Here is a 22,884-nt window from a genome sequence, read left to right as displayed (position 1 = left end):
TGTTATTATATCATTGTTGTGGAGATGGTGATGGGGTGGGGTAATTGTTGTCATTATTATTGTGTTCTTCACTCCAGAGACTGGTTTGATACATCTCTATAAGCTAGTTTATTGTGTGCCAGTCTCTTCATCTCTGAACAACTACTAAAACCTACATATATTTGAACCTGCATTGTGTATTCAAGCCTTGACCACTCTCTACAGTTTTTACTGCAAAACTTCCCTCAAATTCCTTGTTGCTGCAGAATGTATCCTATCATCCAACCCCTTCTTTCTTGCTTGCACCATAAATTTCTATTTTTCCCAATTCAGTACAGTGACTCCTCGTTAGCTACTCAATCAACCCATCTAATCTTCAGCATTGTCCTGTAGCGCCCTGAAAAGCTTCTATTCTCTTTTTGTTTGCTACTCTCCAGACAAACACATTCAGAAAAACTTTGTAGCACTTTAATCAGTATTAGACGATAACAAATTCCTCCTTTTCAGTAATGCATTTCTCTATTTTATATCCTTTCTACTCCAGCCATCATCAGTTACATTGCTGCCCAAATAGCAAAACTCATTTACTACTTGTACTGTCTCATTTCCTTATGTAAGTGTCTCAGCATCACCTGATTTGATCCAACTACTTTCTGTGACCCTTTTTTCACTTTTGTCGATGTTCATCGTATAATCTCTTTTCGCAACACTACCCATTTCATTTGACTGATCATCCGAGTCCTTTACTGTCTCTGACAGAATTGCAAATCTCAAAGTTCTTATTTGTTCTCTGTGAATCTTAATTCTTTCTCTTAATTTTTCTTTGGTTTTATTTTCTGCTCCCCAATGCACAGATCAGATAGCATCGAGGATAGGCTATGACCCTGTCTCACTTCCTTCTCGACTATTGCTTCCCTTTCCTGCCCTTTGAACTTTTTATAACTGCAGTCTGGTTTCTATATAAGTTCTAAATAACTTTTTGCTTCTTCTGTTTTATCCATGCAGCATTTCTCCGGAACCTAAACTGATCTTCCCCAAAGGTGGCTTCTGCAAGTTTATCCATTCTCATGTAAATAATTTGTGTCAGTATTTTACAAATATGACTTGTTAAACTGATAGTTCAATACTGCTTTCTTTGGAATTGGAATTATTACATTATTATTAAAGTCCGAGGGTATTTCACATGTCTCATACAGTATCTGGCACATCAGGCTCCAGCTCTCGGTGGAGAATCTTGTGCATCGCATGGGACATTCTTGGGGATGTTTTGCCCACAGGCTCTATTTCAAGGCACCTCCTAGTGCACCCAATGTGGTGGGTCCACTCTCGCTGCAGGGTGAGTGGTAGGTTGTAACGCATTCACGTCCGCTTGAGGCAGAGGGCCAATGTGGACACTGGCCGCCTGGCCTCACCCATTCACCCTGTGAGTGGACAGGTGGCTGCTCCTACAGCAGGATCTGAGCAGGCACGGGCGAGGGGGTTAGTAGTTATTGGGAGCTCCAGTGTTATGTGCTTTATGGAGCCCGTTATGCAGATAGCATTCAGGGTGGAAAGAAAACCAGTGTGCTCTCATTTAGTCTGCTGGAGGGCCTTATCTGAGATGTGGAGGTGGCCTCGCCTGTGGCTATCGGTGGCCTCACCTGTGGCTATCGAGCGTGGAGGATGCAGTCGTCTGCTAGTTGTGGCTCATGTCGGCACCGATGGTGCCTGTCACGTGGATTCTGAGGCCGTCCTCAGTCTGTGCAGGTGGCTGATGGAGGTGGTGAACACTGTTGGCCCCACATGCAGGGTGCAGGCAGAGCTCACAATTTGCAATGTTGTTCCCAAGGTTGATCGAGGTCCTTTGGCTCGGATCCAAGTCAAGGATCTCGACCGAAGGCTTCATCAACTCTGTGATCGTCTTGGCTGCAGATTTCTAGATCTGCGTTATCGTTTTAGGATTTGTAGGACTGCCCTTGATAGGTCAGGGGTGCAGTACACAGAGGAAGCAGCTACTCAGGTAGCAGAGTACTTCTGGAATGCACGTAAGGGTTTTTAGGCTAGGCAATAGTATGAGGTGTTCTGTTGAACACTTGGCAGTTGATATGCAGTAAGGGAAGTCTAATGGTGTTCAGAATAAACACACTTCAACTGTCATAATTTTATCAGCAAACTGACATAGTAGTCGTAATCAAGTGTCCGAATTTCCTGCCCTCTGGGAGAGTTCTCACACTAAAATTATTCTTGGAACCGAGAGCTGGCTGAAATCCAAAGTGGAAAGCTCTGAGATATTTAGTGAGCACTGGAACATATGTTGGAAAGACAGATTAGAGGCCGTAGGAGAGGGAGCGTTGATTGCAGTTGACAAAAATAGTCTCTCTGTTGAGGCCAAAGTTGAGTGTACAGTGGAGTTACCTGGTCATGTATAACAGGTGTAGGTGAAACTAAATTAATTGTTGGATGTTTTTACCAGCCACCCAATTTTGCTGTGACAGTTCTAGAGTCATTCAAAGAAAGTCTGTAGTAAATACCACATAAAAACACAGGTTGTGCAATACTAATTGGAGGTGACTAACCTACTGAGTATAGACTGGGATGTCTGGGATTCATTGCTGGGGATACAGACAGACAGTCATGCGAAATACTTTCGAACATGTTTTCTGATGAAAACTCTCTTGAGCAGCTAGTTTGGCAGCCAGCATGCAGTGGAAATATGTTAGATCTGGTAGCTACAAATAGGCTAGACCTTACAGACAATAACAGTTAGAAATGGGGATTAGTGATCATGATGTCATTATAGCAACTATGATTACAAAAGTTAATAAATCAGTCAAGAAGGCTAGCAGAATGTGTCTGCTAGATAGAGCAGATAGGCAGTTGTTATCATCTTACTTAGACAGAGAACTGGCATCAGTTATTCCAGTAAGATGGATGTAAAGGAATTATAGGCAAAGTTAAGCAGATTGTAAACTGTGGTCTGGGGAGTTATGTGCTTAGTAAGTGGACAAAGGATGGAAAAGACCACCATGCTTTAATAATGAAATTCAGACGATGCTGAGGAAGCAGAGCCTGTTGCATTCGCGGCTGAAAAGGGACCACACAAATGACAACAAGTGAAGGTTAGTAGAGATTTGTGCAACTATGGAAAGATCTATGTATGAAGCATACAACTACCACTGTCACATCTCTGCAAAAGACCTGGCAGAGAACCCAAGAAAATTCTGGTCTTATGTAAAATCACTAAGCAGATCTAAGGTTTCCATTCAGTCCCTTGTTGATCTGTCTGGAGTGGCAGTTGAAGACAGCAAAACAAAAGCTAAAGTTTTAAATTTCATGTTCAAGAAATCGGTCACACAGGAGAATCATACAAACATACATCATTTGAGCATTAGACAGGCTCCCATATGGATGACATAGTAATAAGCATACTTCGTGTAGAGAAACAGTTGAAAGATTTAAGCAAATAAATCACAATGACTGGATGGAATCCCAGTTCTGTAATTCAGCGAGTACTCTGTGGCATAGGCACCTTACTTAGCTTGCATTTATTGTGAATGTATCACCAGCACAAGTGACGCCAGTATAATAGAAGGGTAGGTGAACAGACTTGCAAAATTATGGACCAATATAACTTACTTCTGTTTGCCGCAGAATCTTTGAACATAATCTCAGTTCGAATATCATAAACTTTCTTGAGACTGAGATCCTTATGTCGATGAATCAGCATCATTTAAGGAAGCATCGCTTGTGCAAAACTCAGCTTGCCCTTTTCTCAGATGATATACTGCGAGCAATGGATGAAAGGCAAGAGGCAGATTCCATATTTCTAGAAAGCATTTTACAAGGTGCCCCATTGCAGACTGTTAAGAAAGGTACAAGCTTATGGGACAAGTTCACAGATATGAGAGTGGATCGAAGACGCCTTAAGTTATAGAACCCAGCATGTTGTCCGTGACAGCGAGTATTCATCAGAGGCAAGGGTATTGTCAGCAGTGCCCCAGGGAAGTGTGATAAGACCACTGTTGTTCTCTACATACATAAATGATTTGGCAGACAGGGTGGGTAGCAATCTGCGGTTGTTTGATGATGATGCTGTGGTGTGCAGTAAGGTGTTGAAGTTGAGTGGCTGTAGGAAGATACAAGATGACTTGGACAAAATTTACAGTTGGTATGATGAACGGCAGCTAGCTCTAAATGTGGAAAAATGTAAGCTAATGTAGATGAGTAGGAAGATCAAACCTGTACTGTTTGGATAAAGTATTGCTAGTGTCCTGTTTGATACAGTCAATTCGTTTAAATATCTGGGTGTAACATTGCAAAATGATATGAAATGTAATGAACATGTGAGAACTGTGGTAGGGAAGGCGATTGGTTGACTTTGGTTTATTGGGAGATTTTAAGGGAAGAGTGGTTGACCTGTAAAGGAGACAGCATAAAGGATGCTGGTGCAATGTATTCTTGAGTACTGCTTGAGTGTTTAGGATCCGTACAAGGTTGGACTGAAGGAAGACATTGAATCATTTCAGAGGCGGGTTGCTAAATTTGTTATCGGTACGTTCGAACAGCATGTAAGTGTTATGGAGATCCTTCACAAATTCAAACAGGTATCGCTTGAGGGAAGGCAATGTTCTTTTTGAGAAACACTATTGAAAAAAATTAGCGAACCAACATTTGAAGCTGACTGCCAAACAACTCTGGTGCCGCCAACATACACAAGGATCATGAAGATAAGATACAAGAAATTAGGGCTTATATGGAGGCACATACACAGTCATTTATCACGCACTCTATTTGCGAGCAGAATAAGAAAGGAAATTACTAGTAGTGTTGCAGTGTATCTATGTAGATGTAGATGTAGAACAGTTTTTTCGTGGCTTTTTCTCCCAAGGATATCAACAATTGTCAAGGAATGTCATCTACTCCAGAGGCCTTGTTTTTTATTTAGATCTTTCGGTGATCTATCAAATTCTTCTTGCAAATATATATTTACCATCTCATCTTCATCTACTTCCTTCCCCCTTCCGCCTCTATAATATGGCTTTGCAGTTCATTTTCCCTGTATAACCCTATATATATTCCTTCTGCTTTTGAGGTTTCCCCTCTTAACGTAGTATTGGCTTCCATCTTGATTTTCATACAGATGGTTTGCTTTTCCTCAAAGCGCTCTTTGATTTTCCTGTAGGCAGCATCTGTCTTTCCCCTATTTATACCTGAATCTACAGCCTTGTGTTTGCCTTCTAGCCACTTTTGCATAGCCATTTTGCATTTTCAGTTAATTTAATTTTTTTAGATGTCTGTATTTTGTTTTGCCTGCTTTGTTTGCTGCATGTTTATATAGTCATCTTTCATCAATTAAATTGAACATTTCCTGTGATATCCAAGGGTTTCTACTAGACGTTGTCTTCTTACCTTCCTGATCCTTTGCTGCCTTCACTGTTTCATCTCTCAAAGCTACCCATTCATCGTTTACTCCAGTCCTTTCCCTTGTTTCAGTCAAACATTACTATTGCTCCCTTTGAAAGTTTTCAACACCCCTAGTTCTGTTAACTCGTCCAGATCCCATCTCCTTAATTACCTATCTTTTTGCTGTTTTTTTAGTTTTCACTCACACTTCATAACCAATAAATTATGATCAGAGTTCACATCTGCCCCCAAAAATGTCATACAATTTAAAACTTGGTTTCCAAATCAGTCTTACCTACAATCTTTTTACATGATTGTTAAACCACTTCTTGGCTCTGATTATGTTAAGGTCTGTGCTAAATTCTGACTGGCACGTTTCTCTTTCATTCCTTTCCTACAGTCCATATTCTCGAACTATTTTTTGTTTCCTCCTCCTCCTCCTCCTCCTCCTCCTCCTCCTCCTCCTCCTCCTCCTCCTCTTCTTCCTACCACCAATTTCCAGTCCCCCCATCATAATTAAATTTTCCTTCTCTTAACTGTCAAAATAATTTCTTTTATTTCAATCTATTCATTGTCTACAGACCTAGTGGTATATAAACTTGTACTGCTGTGATGAGGTGTGTTGGCTATTGATGTTGGCTACAATAATGCATGCACTACAGTGTCCACAGTACTTTATCCTCATTCCTATTTTCTTAGCCATTATTTTGCCTTCTCCTGTATTACCATTATTGGATTTTGTATTTATATCCCTGTGGCCATTTGAGCGGAAGTCTGTTCCTCCTGCCTCTCCATGTCACTAATTTCTACCATATTCAGTCTATCCATTTCCCTTTGTAAATTTTCCAACCTGATTATCCAATTAGGGTACCTACCAGTACATCAAAATCCAATCTAAATCACAGATACAAAATTAGACCAAAATAGACTTTTAAAATGGGAACCATAAACATAAAGGTAATGATGAAGGTGGGCAAGCTAAAGCAAGCTCTTGATAGTATGAGAGAACTTGGGATTGGAATACTGGCACTACAGGAAACAGATTCAGGGATGAAAGTTTTATCGAATCAGAGGGATATGTACGAGGGTTGTTTCAAAAGTAAGGTTCCCAACTCTGTGCCCTTACCGTGCATGGTGCAATGTGAAATCTGGCACCACTGTGTTCACCGGATCCCCCTCACCGATTCCAACAACCAGCGTGGCTCTGCAACGGTCAGTACCTGCCCGAAAGCCATAGGTGATGGAGCCCGTCATTGCCATTACCGCCAGGTATGAAATTCGTGCGGTCATCTGATTTCTGCACGCAAGAAAGTTACCACCTGTAGAAATTCATTGGAAATTGATTGAAGTGTATGGGAAAATGTGTATAAGCATTCAATACATCCACAAATGGTGTACTGAGTTTGCCAATGGCTGTACAGACGTCCATGATGAAGAATGAAGTTGGAGGCCGTAAATCTCCAACGGAGTTGTGGCGAAAGTTGAGCAAATCACCACCCGGCAACTGGTTGCTCAAATTCCTGAGGCTTCTGAAGCTTCAATTGACAGGATATTGAATGAAAAGCTAGGCTACCACAAGGTGTACACACGCTAGGTGCCGCACATGCTTTCAGAAATCCACAAACAGCTGCACGTTGACTGCGCTTGGAAGTTCTGGAATGAATGCGACGAGAATAAGGAAGACTTACTTGGTTCCATTGTTATGGAGGATGAATCATGGTGCCATTACATTACTCCGGAAATGAAACAATAATCATGCCAATGGAAACACACCGGATCACCACCACCAGAGAAGTTTAAGCAGCAGCTTTCAGCAGGAAAAATCATGGCATCGGTGTTGTGGGACCGGCATGGTGTTCTGTTCACTGATTTTATGCCTAGAGGGACCACCAAAAACTTGACAGGTTATTGCAAGACCTTGAAAAAGCTCAGACGGGCAATCCAAACTCGTCATAGGGGAAAAATCAGCAAAGGCGTAAGGCTGCACCACGACAATGCCTGTCCACACACGTGTTGCAACAAACGAAGGAGTTAATTGACAAATTTGGCTGGGTTGTCATTGACCACCCCTCCCCCCTTACAGCCCCAATTTGGCACCCAGCGATTTCCATCTATTCCCAAAATTGAAGGAGCACCTAGGCGGTCTCAGATTCCAGTGGGATGAGGAGTTGCAACAAGAAGTTTCCAATTTCTCAACGGGTTGGTGGCAGACTTCTTTGAGATGGAAATGCAAAAATGGATTACTCGACAGAAAAAATGCATAGAAAAAAATGGAGACTGTGTGAAAAAATAACTTAAAGATCAACATTTCCAATCGTGTAATCATTTTTTTGAATAACAAATTCCTTGTGTCTAAAAAGAAATGTGGGAACCTTATTTTTGAAACAACCCTCATAATTCTGAAAGGGAAACCCAGTGTTGGCGAGCCAAAGCAATCTTTTGTTTGGCAAAGCCTTTGTAGTAGACCGTAGATACCTGGATAGTATCACTGGGTGGAAGGGCATAAAAGAGAGTCTGTCATATCTGACAATGAAAATGGGAAACAAAACCCATACAATAGTAAATGCACATGCATCAACAAATGATAAGAACAAAAAAGACAAAGCAGAAACTGAACATCTTTGGTCCACTTTTGATATGGTAGTGACAGATGTGGACAAAAGAGGTGTCACTATTTTGCTAGGATATTTTAATGCCCAAATAGGCATGAAAAGGAAGTTAGAGGTCCTGTGGGAGATTATGCAGGCCACAAGAGAACAAACAAGAATGGTGAGAGATTAGTGGACCCGTGTAGGAGACACAAGATGAGAATAATGACCACCCATTACAATGCTAAGGCAAGCAAGAAAACAACGTGGGTCCACCCTGGAAACAGGATTGGGGAACAACAGCTGCACCATGTAGCAAACCATAACAAGAATCACAGAGACATTATGAACACGGAAGTGAGGAAAAATAGCAGGATGAAATCAGATCACTACCTGATCGAAATAAAATTCAGAAGAATACCCAACAGAGCAAGGAAACATAGGTCCATAAACACTCCCAGAATTGACCTAAATCTTCTGAAAAAACACAGTGCAGAGTGTGCAAACAGAATGGTAGTTCAGAATGATTGGAAGAGAGAGAAAGATATGATGGAAGAAGAGGCAGTGCAACTGGCTAGTAACAACAAGAAAAGGAAGCATGAATGGTGGACGGATGAATGGGAGAATGCAGTCAAGACCAGGAGGAAAGCATGGATGAAATGACAATCCTGTAAAAAGCAGGAAGAATGGTTGACCTTCCAGAATGTGAGATAAATTGCTATCAAAACGATCAGTAATGCCAAGAGAAGTAGATAAAATGAGAAACTTTAAGAATCAAACACAGCCTTCAAGAAACACAGATGACGAGTCTTTTTCAGAGAAATGAAGAGCAGAATTAAGGGCTTCAAGGCAAAAGAACCTTTTGTAATAGGACAATAGGGCACAATAAACATTGAGAGAAAGAGATGTGTGAGGAAATGGCTAGGTATTTTAGGGATTTGCTGAACGCAAAAGCACCGACAGTAAAGTGGACACACTTACACTCTAGGGACGAAAGTCAGGATGATATAGAGAATGCACCCACCAGGACAGAAGTAGCAGAGGCAATTAAAAACCTCAAAAACATCAAGGCATCAGGCAATGATGATATCTGTGCTGAAGAGATCAAGTTGGTTGGGGCTGAAATAGAAAGAAGTATGTACAATATAATAACGGCTATATAGAGAAATAAGAAAATACCCACAGACTGGAAAGAAGCCATTATAATACCACTACACAAAAAAGGGGACAAGAAAGTACTGGATAACTACAGGGACATCTCTCTCTTAAACACAGGGTACAAGGTTTTGTCAAGAATCTTGCTGAACAGAGTTGAAGAACAACTTGGGCTGACAATAAGAGACTACCAGTGTGGCTTTAAAAAAGGGAGTAACTGTACAGAACAGATATTTGGAGTAAAAATGATAATAGAACACAGATGTAGGAAAGGAAAAAAGATAGTAGTGACATTTGTGGACTTCCAAAAGGTCTATGATTCAGTTGACAGAAGTGCTCTGTTTGATGTGTTAGGAGATAGACGACTGGATGCTATAATGCATACAGTAATAAAGGAAACATTAAGTGACACCACTGCCAGGATCAGGTATCGCAGTACGCTGTCAGACAGCTTCTAAATAAAAACGGGAGTCCGGCAAGGGGATAGACTGCCACCAGTTCTATTTAACCTGGTTTTGGACGTAGTAGTGAGACAGTGGAGACAACTAAATAGTAACATGAAGATCAAGGGTGTGCAAATATGGTGCAATGTCAAACATAATGCAACAGTGAACTGCCTGGCATTTGAGATGACATGGCACTCTTAAATGAGGCAGAAGAAGAGGCAAAGTCAGCACTAACAACCTAGCAGAAACAGCAGAAAAGGTCGGACTGGAGATTCCATATAAGAAGACCAATACATTGAACACTGAGTCTGACTGAAGATAGCTGGCAAGAGGTTGAGAAAGTCAACAGTTTTCTTATTTGCGGGGGGAGGTTACTGGTGGCATACAGAGCAACACTAGCACAGTAGACAGGGCACAGCTTTTGCAGAAACTTTGGTATGCGGTGAAAACAACATATGGCAAGAAAAATCTGTCACGGAATGCCAAATTGCGACATTACACAGCAACTGTAAGGAGTGCTGCTCTTTATGCATCAGAAACAACCACACTCAGCAAGCAAACTTGTATACAGTTAGAGGAGAGACATATGAGGCAACAAAAACCATAGGTATATCTGGATACACAGAGCATGATAGGAACTGTATGAAAATATTGAACCCATATTGAACGAGATGCGGAAGAGGAGGTTATGATTTGTTGGATAAATCATGAGGATGGACGAGGAGAGGTTGACTAAGAAGATACCGAATGCAACATGTCATACAGGAAACAACTGGGTGAAGGAAGTCAGAGATGACTGGAAGGCTGTAGGGACACAAGAAAGAAATCTGCAGGCAGTAAAAGAAAGGAATCTGCAGGCAGTAGTACAGGACAGGATCAATGTTGTCAAAACAGAAGAAGAAAGAAGACGTGCAAAACAAGCCACACATGAATCTGGAGGCTCCTAACGAAGAAAGGAAATTAGTAATAATCAAGGATTTAACACTCTGACCTGTAAGAATTCCAATTTTGTTTTTCCTAATGACAATATCCTCCTGAATAGTCCCCACCCAGAGATACAAATGGGGGAGTATTTTACTTCCTGAATATTTTTTATCCAGATGGATGCTATCATTATTTAATCATGCAGTAGAGCTGCATGCCCTTGGGAGAAATAACAGCTGTAGTTTCCCCTTGTTTTCAGACATTCACACTACCATCCTGTTGGCTAATTTTACAAGGCCACACCTGTCAATAATTCAGATTACTGGCGCTGCAACTACTGAAAAGGCTACTTGCCCTTTTTCAGGAACCACTGAGTCATGCAAACCACCTCTCCCTGGCAAGGTCCATGGTATCACTGCATGATAAAATGACCATTGTCAGTAGACCTACTTGTCCATTTACTATGCTCATATTTGTGACCAATAATTAGTTCAGTGTTATGAAATGGCAATCCAGTGAAAAAGAGCTGTGATGAAAGCAGAGGAGTATTATTTACCAGAGTTATATGCAGATATCTATATGTATTGTTGATACATTGCGGATTTTTAAAACCTCTTTCTCATGTCATTCACCTGGAATCCACCACTAAAGGTGACAGTTACCACAATGTTTAGTTTCAAGCAACATATGCTTAATTTTGTGCAGCAACTATCTACAACCAGAATAAATGTGCAATTATCAGTACTTACTATGTTTCTTCTTCTTGTTTCGAATGGACCTACTTTGGACCACACTTGTTCAATTGTTGGGCTTTGATCTTTGCCTAGTACTGTTGCATCCACTGCCAGTGTAACTCCTTCCTTTCTTCTGTCCAGGGGTTACCTTTCCTTTAGGGCTTTTCCTGAAACCCTCGGGCTTCCTTCATGGTACATTTCACAGACTGTCTGTTCCGGGGATCAGTTATTCCCAGTTCTTTAACATCCTTTTCAGTTTCTGTCAACCAAGTGGTGTAAACCTTCTTGTTTTGCTTGAAGGTGAACAGACGGTAGGTCAATCTGTTTGGGAGCAATCTTGCAACATGGCTATAAAAAGCTACCCTTCTTTTTCTTGCACAGTCAGAGAGCCTCTCAATATGTTTGTAGAGCTTCAAATTATGTCACCTTCTGAATTCCCCATCTTCTTCTACCACGCCTAGGATCTTTCTGAGGATTCTCCTCTCTCTGACTTCCAATTTGTCCACCAGACCTCTCCAGTTCGTCAAAAGACATTCCATGGCATACAGGGCACCACTGATGTGTGGTGCTTAAGTTTCAGGTTGCTTGACAGCCATTTTTAGTTGTGGGCGTTCGTAGTCAGTCGATAGGCTAGTTCCAGCTTATTGACTCTCATGGATAATGATGTTTTTTCTGATAAGTTGGGTTCAATCCATTTACGGAGATACTTAAACTTCTGAGTCCTTTTGATGTTTCCTTGGTCTAGTAACATCTCTCTGTTAGTTTCTTTGATGTTGGTGAAGAACTATGTTTTCTCCGATAACACTTGGAGACCCACTTTCCTGAGACAGTTTACCTGCATTGTTGCCATTTCAAGTGAATCAGTGGGGAGAGTCCATCCCCATGTCTCACTCCAGTTTTTATCTCAAAGCTTTCTGAGATCTCACCTCTAAATTTGACCTTGGAATGGGTGTTGGTCAAGGTTTCTAGAATGAGTTTGCAGGTTTTGTTGTCTAGTCCTAGTTCCTGGAGTATTTTGTGAAGCAATTCTCTATCAGTGGAGTCATAGGCCTTCCTAAAATCAACAAAGGTGACGAGCACCTTGTGGTTTCTCATCTTGGAGTATGGCAGTACAGTTTTAAGGTTGAGAATCTGTTCAGCACAGGATTGGGTCTTTGTGAAGTCTCCCTGATACCCTCCCAGTTGACCATCCAGTTGATCTTCTGCCCTTGTTAGTAATGCCTTGGAGAGAATCTTGTATGTTACCGGAACAACAGAAATTCCATGATAGTTGTTCAGATCAGTAAAATCTCCCTTTTTGTGAAGCGGATGGATCAGAGCCATGTTCCAATCAAGTGGTAATTCTTGTTTCCCATATGTCCTGGATGATCTCGGTGAGCTTGCCCATGGCAATGCTTCCAATACATTTCCAGAGCTCAGCAATGATTGAGTCCTCTCCAGCTGCCTTATTATTCTTTAGAAGTTGAATGATTTGTCCAACTTCTTCCAGTGAAGGAGACAGAGAGTCCAGGTTTGGCGTCGTTTGTTCATAGTCGAGGTCTTCGCTGGGTGGATCACAGTTGAGTAAAGTCTCTAAAGTGAAGGCTTGGCGTTGTATTTTCTAAGTGTGTGCTTGAGGTTTTGTAGAAAACTCTGGAGTTATTCTTAGCAAAGCTCTCTTTGATTTGGGTTAGTTGGTTTTGTCCGAAGGTCCGTTTGGTTCCTGTGCTTAGCTGTAAGCCTTCTTTGTTCCAAAAAGTCCTCCCAATTTTTCTTGGTTTTCTTACAATTCCACTTCTGCCATAGTGTCTGTCTTTGGGTTATTGCATTGGCATAGTCTTCATTCCACCACGGATGCTTCCTTCTTCTCGTGAGGGAGGCCAAATTCGTTGGCCAGCTTCACAAGTGTCTCCTTCAGTTGGTCCCAGCTGTTGAAATCTGTACTGTTCAGTCTCTGGCTTACTTCTTGTCTGTTCTTAAGTCACTCTACATCAGATCTTACCATCTTGAAGGTTCTGTGTCCTCTAATGTTTCTAGGCTGGAGTCTCATTTTGATCTTTGAGATGTAGTGGTCCGAGTCCAGATTTACACTTCTTAATACCTTCATGCTTTGTATTTTCTTTTGAGACTGTCTTGAAATGGCCATATGATCTATCTGGAATTCACCCAAGTTGGTGTTTGGTGAAGTACAAGTCTTCTGCTTCCTTGGCAGGCGTTTGAAGCATTACCAACCCAAAAATCCTACACAGATCCACCAACCATTCCCCATTGCGGTTGGTTCTCATATGTGCCGGATAGTTGCCCACTATATTTCTCTACTTTTTCTCTCTTCTCAGTTGAGCATTGAAGTCACCCAGCAATATGACAGTGTGTATCTCTGGAACTTTAGAGAAATTGTCTTCTAAGTCTTCCCAGAATTTGTCAGTTCTGTGTGGATTGCATCTGTTGTTCTGGTTGGTTGGGGCATGTATGTTGACTACACTGTAACCCTTTTTAGCAGGTTTGAGGGAGAGGATGGATACACAACTGCTTTGGAAGTGAAGTCAATCACTGAATCCAGTATCTTCTGACTGATTATAAATCCTGTACCTAAGTGGGGTAGTTCTTCATTACCCGCTGACCCACTTTTCCTTTGAGGATTCTGTATCCTTGGGACTCGAAGACACGATCATCTGTGAATCTGGTTTGCTGTGCTGCTGTCAGTACTATGTTGTGTTGTGTTAATGAATCGGTCAGATGTTTCAATTTACTCACTTTGATCAATGAATTTGCGTTGAATGTTGCGAAGGAGCTTTGCCATCTTGGTCTGAGTTTATGTCCGGTGATTTCCGTGTGCTCCGACTCATCCTCAAAGCATGTTCATGCAGACTCCCCACCTGGGGTAGTTTCCCTACATGCTCAGTTGAAGATTATTCTTCACAGGAGAATTGTGAGCCACTGTCCAAGATACTACCCAACTTGTTAACTTGAGAGGCTTATTATTCAGGGTTGTCACCTGTAGACAGGTTGCCTTCACTATGGCTAAGGAGCCCTGTCCACCCCACTCTTTACTTATGACAAGGGGTGGTAGGAAAAAGGATAAGACAGGGACAGGATGAGGATAGGAAAATGGGGACAGATACTGTGTTTAGTTTATAGTGAGTTACTAAATTGTGAATGCTTGCTTAAAAAAAAAACCCTTTTATGACACATAAATTACCAGTATTGTATGCTTATTTATAGAGTGCTACCAATGTCACAAAAATGTTTATATTTGGTAGAGGGTAATACATTTTGGCATAACATAATTAGATTCATGTCTTGTCCACCTGACAAAAAGACATATTTCTTCCCCATTTCATGATGGATCAAGAACAATTTGCCCTTTCAGAGTTACACACACCACATAGTGTCTGCAGAATTTGTTGGATAAACTATTAATTATGTAGAAAATTAGCATATTGTAGTATCATATTTGCTTGTTACTGCAAAGGAAATAAGCTGTGATTGACATGATTTGATGTTATTTATTCATCTAGGAATCGTCTCACAATGATAGAGGATTTGTCACTATCAAGCAAAGAAAATAAATAGCTAAAAATATACATTCACACAAATTCATAACTGTGCTTTTATGAGGATAGGACAGATGGTTGGCCATGGCCTTGGTGGGAGAATTATCCAGCATTTGCATGAAGTGTTTTAGGAAAGCCATGGAAAACCTAAACCTGTATGTTTGAACAGAGCAAGCTCCATCCTCCTGAATATGAGGTCAGTGTCTTATCGTTTGCACTGACTTATGTGCTAGTCTCTGTTTTACAATGTTCTTCTGAAATTGCATAGTTTGAACCAGAGTACTCATAATATAGGACATAGTTTGCTACTGTGCACGCTGTGGACGCTGGTGACTCCTGGACAGCCATGAACATTCTGGTATGCACCTTGCATTCCCTTATTTTTGAAAAACTGACTTCAGGCCTGTACATGTGGCACTTCTCCATATCCTCACATAGAGACATAGAACTCAGGAGAATGACAAGACATTACTATCATACACATTATTTTCCTGCAAAAGCATTATATTCTGACCATGTATTGTAACATAGTGGAGTGTTGTAGTTATCCTCCCTTTCATTATTAAGTAATGCTGTGAGTATTCTAGGTAATATGCATTACCTGTGAAGAATTTTTTAGCTGTATTTTCAAACAAATGTACAGGGTGAGCACAAACTCTTGCCCTGATTATAAAAATTTATAACAATAACCATTTGACATAATAAGTTACATTTGATGCCGTTACATAGGTTAGTGTTACTAGTTTTTTTTTTTTTTCTTTTTTTTTTCTTTTTTTTTTTTTTTTAAGACTGCTTACTTTAGTAAACCTCAACGTGTGCTCCCTTGGTAGCTCGGAGAGTGTTGAGGTGGTATTCCAGTTCCAGTTCCTGCCAGGTGTTTTGTAACATGTGTTCTGTCACAGTACCCACAGCAGCTTGTATCCTAGACTTCAGTTCGTCGACGTCAGCAACTGGTGTGACAAAGACACTGTCCTTGAAATAGCATCGGTGGGTTGGAAGGAATGGTCCAACACCCTGCTGGTCACTCTGATCTCGAGACAGTATGCCCCTTGACTTTTTTTTCTGGGGCTATATCAAGGACAGAGTCTTCATCACACCAGTTGCTGACGTCGACGAACTGAAGGCTAGGATACAAGCTGCTGTGGGTACTGTGATAGAACACATGTTACAAAACACCTGTCAGGAACTGAAATACCGCCTCGACATTCTCCGAGCTACCAAGGGAGCACATGTTGAGATTTATTAATGTAAGTGGCCTTTAAAAAAAAACTAGTAACACTAACCTTTGTAATGACATCAAATGTAACTTATTATGTAAAATAGTTATTCTGTGATAGATTGTTATAATCAGGGCAAGACTTTGTGCTCACCCTGTATTTAATAATCTTTTTCATCTTTTGGGCAGTTTATCATCCAATTTTATTTCCTGATAGAAAATACTATTTTCAGTTTTTTCAGTTTTTCCTTGGTTAAATGTAAATACAAATGATGCTTGCTCCACAATTATATATATAATTATTAGCAATGTTTTCCCTGATTTGCAAGGCAGATTGATAGATGTTCTCACTTGGTGCAGAAAGGATATCCAGTTTTTTTAATGGTTGTTTACAATGAGGCCGACTACTATTTTCAGTTATTATTCTTGTGGCTCTGCTCTTCACTTCAAAAATTGTGTCCATATTTTGTGTGTTTGATCCCCAGAAAAGAATCCCATAGCTGATAACTGAGTGTATGTGGGAATAGTAAGTAACCACAAGACATTGGTTGTAACAAATTTGTGATAGAACCCTGAGAGCATAACACGCCGAAGACAAACTTTTAGCCAGTATCTATGTGTATTCATTCCATGTTAACTGGTAATCAATATACATCCCTACAAACTTTGCAATGTAAATTCATTACACATTGACCAATCGTAAACACCCTTGAGGGTTTCATTTACTTTCTCTAATGGTAATTTCCGGTGTTTTATTAGTGACCATGTCTTATACTCTCTGGAAAGTCATTGATATTTATTAAGGACAGAATTGGACTAATGCACTACCCTGAGGAACACAACTGTTCTCCTAAAAGTTTATCATCAGTAGACGTGTAAACTATCTCCACCTGTTGCCTTTTATTTTCTATCTAATAATGGAACCACTCATTTGCTATATCTCTTACGTCTAGTGCTTCTAGCTTGATTAGAAGGATTTTATAGCCAACAGTAATCAAGGCCTTGGACAAAACTAAAACTGAAACAGAGACAGTATGATTTCTCTTCCATTTCCATCTACCTACCTTACTGAAATGACAAATTTATATAAGATTTGATTATTTAGAGGACTTACTTATTAAGAAAGCAGTTTCTGATGAATCTTTATCTTCACAATGTCTATACGCCGCAAACAAAGAAGACTATAATCAAACAATGGAAAATGTAGGATGGAATGTAACAGTATTATGAGAAGGAAAGTTGCTACTCACCCTTTAGCGGAGATGCTGAGTCGCAGATAGGTACAACAAAAAGACTTTCACAAATTTGTCTTTTCAGTAAGATAGGTAGATGCAATTTCACAATTGTGAAAGTTTTTTTGTTGTGCCTATCTGCGACTCAGCATCTCTGCAATATCGTGAGTAGCAACTTTGATAAGATATAGAATTTGACTCATGAAAAGAGAACATATGAAAGTGCAACAGATGAATCAGGCACAAGGGAATACATACATCTAAAAACTGTGATTGACAAGATGTGCAAAAGAACAAAGCAGAAGTGGCAAGAGGTGACATGCAATGCTGTAGCAGAATACAGGACTATGAGGAAGATGGATGTTGAATACAGCAAAATTGAAAAAAAAATTCTAGAGAAAATAGATAACTATGAAGAGTTCAGAAGACAAGCAAGTGCCAGTCAAAGAAGGAATGTTTGAAACCTGAAAGGAATCTATAGAAAGAATAATATTAGGAGTAGGATAGTTACTCATCAGAAAGATGACCCATTGAGTTGCAGACAGGCACAATGAAAAGACTGTTGCACATGCAGCTATCGGCCAAAGCCTTCCTCAGCAAAGAAAACATACACACATTCACACAGCCAAGTGCACTTCACGCACACTCGCCTGCCACAACCAGCACCTTCGACCAGAATGCGACTGTCACTTGCTGCTTGTTGCAGCTTTTCAAATAAAACAAATGTTGTTAACACTCTACATATTTATTCTTCATGTGTACACATTTGCAGCCCTCAGCCACTAGAAGGCTCCAAATTGTAGCATGTAACATGATGGTGTGTAATGTACTTATGTCAGTGTGTTAGAAACAGTATGCTGTAATTGAGTTTTGAAATTGAAGAGTTCGTTCACACATGCAGCACCCTCTCGTTTGGTATGACAATGCCACACCTCATACGAATACTGTGTCATCTGCAACAGTCCGATGCCTCGGGATTACTTTCATCAGTCATCCTCCCTATAGCTCTGACTTGGTCCCATCCGACTTTCATCTGTTTCCAAAAGCTTAAGAATGCTTTTGAGGACTTCACTTTGATAATGATGTAGTGGAGCAATCAGAGGGGAAGTTATGGCCCCATCAACAAAGTCAAACATTCTACTGTAGTGGTCTCAACAAAATGGTCTCCCATTTCAAAAAGATGTTGGTTGACTGGTGCTGAGCACTGCGGGCTTTGAATCCACACCAGACGGCATGGACCTCAATTACCACTAGAGGTCTCTGCAGCCTTCATGCCGTAAGCCGTGGCTGCCCGCGCTCCTGGCCCGCGTATAATGTGAGGGCACCACGGTGGAGCACGTGGTTCCAGCATCCAGTAGCGACATACCCTATCCTGTATTTAAGCGCCTGCCTCTCAGTCAGAGAGGCAGTCTGATATTCGTGTGAGTCTTTTGACATCTTGCCTACAGACAGCATGTTTACTTTGCTTGTTTCTGCGTATGAGTGGACGTTGTTGATTCGTGAGGTTTTTTGCTTGTGCCGCATCGCTTCTTGCTTGTTGTTCATGGGGTCTTGCCCAGTCATCAGTCGTTGTTCGTGTCCGTCCATTTTGTTTGTTCACGGGTTGCTCCCGTTTGTCCCGCCGCACTTTCGCTCTCTGCAACCCGGCGACTGGAACGGTTGGGGTTTTAATAGGTTTCTAGTGCTAGTATGATGACATGAAGAATAAAGATTTAAAGTTTGTTTTATTTAAACAGCTTTAAGAGTTTTCACATAAAAATTCAGAGGCATTACTTTTCAGCACGTTCCTACAGATGACAAATTTGGTCTTTTCATGGATAATACAAGTATAGGAATAGAAAATAGCACCAGGAAACTAATTAAATATTAGAAAACAACAACAGGTGGTTGTATTTTTTTGTTGTTGTTGTGGTCTTCAGTCCTGAGACTCGTTTGATGCAGCTCTCCATGCCACTCTATCCTGTGCAAGGCTCTTCATCTCCCAGTACCTACTGCAACCTACATCCTTCTGAATCTGTTTTGTGTATTTATCTCTTGGTCTCCCTCTACGATTTTTACCCTTCACGCTGTCATCCAATACTAAATTGGCAATCCCTTGATGCCTCAGAATATGCCCTACCAACCGATTCCTTCTTCTAGTTGTTTTTTTTTTTTTTTTGTTATTACCAATATTTCCCTTTTCTCAAAAAATAGAGAAAGTCATGAATATAACATTAGGACAGAAAACAACCTCTACAAATACTTCAAGGGGCCAACATAAGTATAGAAAGGAGTTGGACACATGCATATCACATTTATTCAACACCTACCAGAGCACATCAAACATCATGTAAATAATGTGGTATTGAATTAAAAAACTTTCTGTGGCAGAATTCCTTTTACTGCATTGAAGAGTATCTTCACATAGAGTCTTAAATCTAATGTTTCAGTTTATAACTGGAAATAGCACTGTAATACAGTAATGTTAAGTTCTTACATTGTATTGCATTTAAATGAAGAAGGATGTACATCTTTTACTCTTTTCACATCCCAGTGGTATCAATAGAATATAACTAATGTCGTGTATGAAACCAGAATTCGGACGTGGGTAAATTGTGTTTTAATGTTGGGTGGGGAGATGATGGAACACTACTTTCAAAGGGTACATCAATAATTAATTGTAGGATATTCCTTACTTCAGTTCAGATTTAAGTGATATTTTAGGGTACAAATAGGCCTATTCGTGCTTAAGATAGTGTTATTTGACAAAGGAAGTGCCTCTTTATGCATAGTTAGTGTTGTTGATGCTAAAGGTACGAAAAGTGTGGCAAGATATATCAGTCGTATCATGGAGATGCTGAGTCACAGTTAGGCACAGGAAGAAGACTGTCAGAAAGTGGGATTTCAGCCAATAATACCTTCATCAGAAATAGACAAAAACACAAACACACACACACACACACACACACACACACACACACACACACGACCGCAGTCTCTGGCTGCTGAGGCCAGAGTGTAAGCAGCAGTGGATGATGGGAGAAGCAACCAGGTGTTGGGGGTAAAGGAGGAGGTTGGGGGGAGGTGGGGAACAGATAGCAAGGTAGGAGTGGGGGACAGTAAAGTGGTGCCTATGGGGTGTACAGGTATGAGGTGGAGAGAGTGTAGGGCAGCTAGGTACAGATGAGAGGTTAGACGGAGGGGTGGGGGGAAGGGCTATATGGGTGACGACAATGAGTAACAAAGGTTGAGGCCATGGGGTTACGAGAATGTAGTATATACTTCAGGGACAGTTCCCAGCTATGCAATTCAGAAAACCCTGTGCTCGTGGGAAGGATCCAGGTGGAACAGGCTGTGAAGCAGACATTGAAATGAAGAATGTCATGTTGGATGGTGTGGTCAGCAACAGAGTGGTCCAGCTGTTTCTTGGCCACAGTATGTCGGTGGCTATTCATGTTGGTTGTCATGTCCACATAAAATGCAGCACAGTGGTTGCAGCTTAGCTTGTAGATCAGATGACCAGTTTCACACATTCATAGTAGGCAGTGGTGGGAGGATGTATGGAACAGGTTTGGCATCTAGTTCTGTTAGAGGGATATGAGCCATGAGATGAAGGGTTTGGAGCAGAGGTTGTCTAGGGGTGGAAAAGGATATAGTGTAAGTTCAGTGGGCAGCAGAATACCACTGTGGGAACGATAGTGGATAGGACATTCGTCATATCAAGGCATGATGAGAGGTAGTTGAAACCCTGCAAGATAATGTGATTCAGCAGCTCCAGTTCTGGGTGGTACTGAGTCATGAGGGGAATGCTTCCCTGTGGCCAGACAGTGGGACTTTGGGAGATGGTGGATGATTGAAAAGAGAACGCACAGGGGACCTGTTTTTGCACGACATTGGAAGGATACTTCCAGTCTGTGAAGGCCTCAGTATGTTTTGAGGGGGATGGCTTGTCACTACAGATGTGACAGCCACAGGTGGCCAGGCTGTATGTGAGGGACTTCTAGTATGGAATGGGTGTCAGTTGTCAATGTCAAGGTATTGCTGGCAGTTGGTAGGTTAGATGTGTACAGAGGTACTGATGCAGCCATCTTTGAGGTGAAGGTCAACATTGAGAAAGGTGGCTTGTTGGGATGAGTAGGATCAGGTGAAGCAAATGTGGGAGAAGGTATTGAGATTCTGGAGGAATGTGGATAGTGTGTCTTCAACCTTGATCCAGACCACGAAGATGTCATCAATGATCCTGAACCAGATGAGGGGTTTGGGATTGTGGGTGTTTAGGAAGGATTCCTCTAGATGTCCCATTAATAGGTTAGCACAGGATATTGCCACGCGGATCCCCACAGCTGTACATCAGATTTGTTTGTAGGTAATCCCTTCATAGGCTAAGTAATTGTAGGTGAGGATATCGTTGGTCATGGCAACTGGGAAGGAGGCTGAAGGCTTAGAGTGCATTGAGCATTGGAAAGGTAGTGTTCAATAAAGGTAAGGCCATCGGTAGGTGTTAGGGATTTTAGTGTAAAGGAAGGCAGCATCAATAATGACAAGCAGGGCACCATGTGGTAAAGGAAAAGAAACTGGGGAGAGTCAGTGGAGGTAATGATTTGCATCTCTTATATAGGAGGACAGGTTGCAGGGAATAAGCTGAAGGTGTGAGTCTACAGAAGACTCAGTGGGGCACAGCAACTGGCCCCAGTGGGACGTCTTGGGAGTGGTGTCCTGCCCACTTGTTTCTTATAGAGTGCCTAAAGCATGCTGCTTTCTTGGATAGCTATACAACAATTCAAGAAAATCATATTAGTGGTGTTTGTTACAATAAAGGAGACTGACAGTACTCACTTTGGGTTGCAAGCAAATGGCAACATGCAAAGAATGAATGTCCTTTGCAATAAACAATGTCCACACAAGCAATTAATATAAGGCACAAGTATAACAGTTAGGATGACGGCTCTTCTAGTGCTCTCTTCACGGCCCGGTCTACTCGTGTGCGTCTTCTGCTGTCCAGCCGATGCTGGCAGGAGCAGTGCTTATATTCTCTTCGCCTAGAGGCCGTTCCTGTCGTGGTGCGGTCCTAGTCAGCGAACTAGTGGCTGACGTCATCTCACAGCCTTCTCTGCTCTTGTGTTCTTCATCTTCATGCCGGCACTTGCCGTTATTCCGCAACACTGGGCGGTTGGTTTTATGGATTTTAGGTAGTGTGTGGATGTTACATTTCATACTAGATTTTCCACTGTTTGATTTTTTCAAGATGTACCAAAGAAGATTGGTTTGTGGGCCAAATGGAGAAGATACTTACAATTCATAAAGAACTGGTGAGACCTCCAGAACATTTAGACAGGGGCTACCTATCACTTTATTAACATTGTCCAGTGTTGCCCAGACTACAGGGGAAAAAGTTATAAAGCAGACACTAATATTAGTTAGGTGAAATAAGTATTTGTCTCTTCTGTACACAGTGGAAAATGTTGTTACTTATTTATGGCATCCAACACTCCACATATTGTCTATCATACAAACACAATATTGGCTGCTATTGGCTACAGGAAGTGGGTATCCAATAGTGAGCACAGTATAAGGCTATGGCTTAGAGTCTGCTTAGTTGACAAGTAACTTTCAACAGTACCACAGTGCTAGTTGTGTTGATATTAAGCAGAGCAATGGCAGTGATATAAAAGCAAACACTGAATTATATGTACAACAACAGTTGCCAAAGCTGACA

The 22,884-nt window shown here is 41.2% G+C and overlaps 1 protein-coding gene across 5 annotated transcripts in view; it reads left to right on the top strand.

The window, feature by feature from the left end:
* The window catches only part of LOC126329352 (phosphofurin acidic cluster sorting protein 2), a 668,535-nt gene that overhangs the window by 591,621 nt on the left and 54,030 nt on the right, over positions 1-22,884 (top strand). The window lies entirely within an intron of this gene.

This window comes from Schistocerca gregaria, chromosome 1 (genome assembly GCF_023897955.1).
Source record: "Schistocerca gregaria isolate iqSchGreg1 chromosome 1, iqSchGreg1.2, whole genome shotgun sequence".
NCBI classification, from domain to species: Eukaryota; Metazoa; Arthropoda; class Insecta; order Orthoptera; family Acrididae; genus Schistocerca; species Schistocerca gregaria.
This window is presented reverse-complemented; position numbering and strand designations above follow the sequence as displayed.